At 49.3% G+C, this 2,039-nt stretch overlaps 1 non-coding gene across 1 annotated transcript; it reads left to right on the plus strand.

The window, feature by feature from the left end:
- The first annotated feature begins 244 nt into the window (after window positions 1-244).
- Window positions 245-399, plus strand: LOC113368530. Its single transcript, XR_003366433.1, has one exon. It is a non-coding gene; the product is annotated as a 5.8S ribosomal RNA (ribosomal RNA).
- The last annotated feature ends 1,640 nt before the right edge of the window (window positions 400-2,039 follow it).

Consider the following 2,039-nt stretch of genomic DNA (forward strand, 5'->3'; position numbering starts at 1 on the left):
CATTCGCTTCATTGCGTTGTTTTAAGAAAATGAAAAATCAGCGAAAGCAGATTTTTCAATCTCACACACAGTGAAATATTCATATTTCAATTTTGAAACGAGATTTGTATCTCGGACCGAAACGCGAAAGCTTTACGGTGTACTAATTGTAACCATAATAATCATACTAGTTTCAGAATCGCCCGAGTTATCTTAAACGATTTCGAGGGAATCACGATCGAAACATGTATAAATATATAAAAATCACCCTGAACGGTGGATCACTTGGCTCGTGGGTCGATGAAGAACGCAGCTAATTGCGCGTCGACATGTGAACTGCAGGATACATGAACATTGACATTTCGAACGCACATTGCGGTCCTCGGATACTGTTCCCGGACCACCTCTGGCTGAGAGTCGTATAACATTACCAGACTGCCGCTTGCTTTTTAAACGGCTTGCCGGCGAATGATGGAGTTTCGCGTAAATGCGTGCTCTTAAATAATTCACTCAACGTGTGAGCCAGTCCACTTTGCAACATCGGACATTTCCGTTCGTTGAGTTTGTGGGATTACGGCGGGGGTTGTGTGTCCTAGAGATTTTATATTCTTGCGACCTCCAATAACCGGAACCCGAAACTCTTCGAAATGCGGTTTCGTTCCGGCAAATTTGGACGATTCAAAGGTTCCTCGTCGATTTTGTGTGCGCTTGCTTACTAACGTTTGCGAGACCACATCATAATCATAATACGACCTCAGAGCAGATGAGATTACCCGCTGAATTTAAGCATATTACTAAGCGGTGGAAAAGAAACTAACTAGGATTCCCTTAGTAGCGGCGAGCGAACAGGGAAGAGCCCAGCACTAAATCCCGCGGCCGGAGACGACGCTGGGAAATGTAGTGTTAGGGAGGATCCGATTATCTCGGTGCGTTGCGGCGAGTTCAAGTCCATCTTGAATGGGGCCATTTACCCATAGAGGGTGCCAGGCCCGTAGCGACCGTTGCGCGTATCGAGAGGATCTCTCCTCAGAGTCGAGTTGCTTGAGAGTGCAGCTCTAAGTGGGTGGTAAACTCCATCTAAGGCTAAATATGACCACGAGACCGATAGCGAACAAGTACCGTGAGGGAAAGTTTGAAAAGAACTTTGAAGAGAGAGTTCAAGAGTACGTGAAACCGTTCAGGGGTAAACTGAGAAACCCGAAAGATCGAAAGGAGAGATTCAATGTATCGTTGTCTTCCATTTATTGGGCGTGCGATTGACCGGGATTCGTCCTGCGATACGCCGTCGGTTTATGCGGTTAGGCGGCGATGGCATGCACTTCTCTCTCAGTAGGACGTCGCGACCCGTTTGGTGTCGATCTACGACCGCGGCGGTAGCCTGTCACGAATTTATTCGCGTCAGACCCCGCGTGCTCCGGCCGACTGCCAGACGGTATAAACGATATGGTATAGGGTCGCTTTTAAGCGTTCGGCCGGTTGCAAGCACGGACGGTTATTGGCCGTCGGACCTGGGTCCGGCATCGATGCCGCCTCGAGCTGTTAGCTGCGTGTCTCGGACGGACTCTATTACCGGTCAGCGATGCTATTGCTTTGGGTACTTTCAGGACCCGTCTTGGAAACACGGACAAGGAGTCTAGCATGTGCGCGAGTCATTGGGAAATACAAAACCTAAAGGCGCAATGAAACGTAAAGGTTTGCTTAAGTAACTGAGGGATGACGGACCGCATCTACGGATGCGTGCTCGCAATCCCGGGGCGTCTCACTCTCATTGCGAGAAGAGGCGCACAGAGCGTACACGCTAGGACCCGAAAGATGGTGAACTATGCCCGGTCAGGTCGAAGTCAGGGGAAACCCTGATGGAGGACCGTAGCGATTCTGACGTGCAAATCGATCGTCGGAACTGGGTATAGGGGCGAAAGACTAATCGAACCATCTAGTAGCTGGTTCCTCCGAGTTTCCCTCAGGATAGCTGGCATTCGATGAGCGAGTCTCATCCGGTAAAGCGAATGATTAGAGGCCTTGGGGCCGAAACGACCTCAACCTATTCTCAAACTTTAAAT

This window comes from Ctenocephalides felis, unplaced genomic scaffold, assembly GCF_003426905.1.
Source record: "Ctenocephalides felis isolate EL2017-DRISC unplaced genomic scaffold, ASM342690v1 CF-g0.4_SCAFFOLD_01170, whole genome shotgun sequence".
Classification (NCBI taxonomy): domain Eukaryota; kingdom Metazoa; phylum Arthropoda; class Insecta; order Siphonaptera; family Pulicidae; genus Ctenocephalides; species Ctenocephalides felis.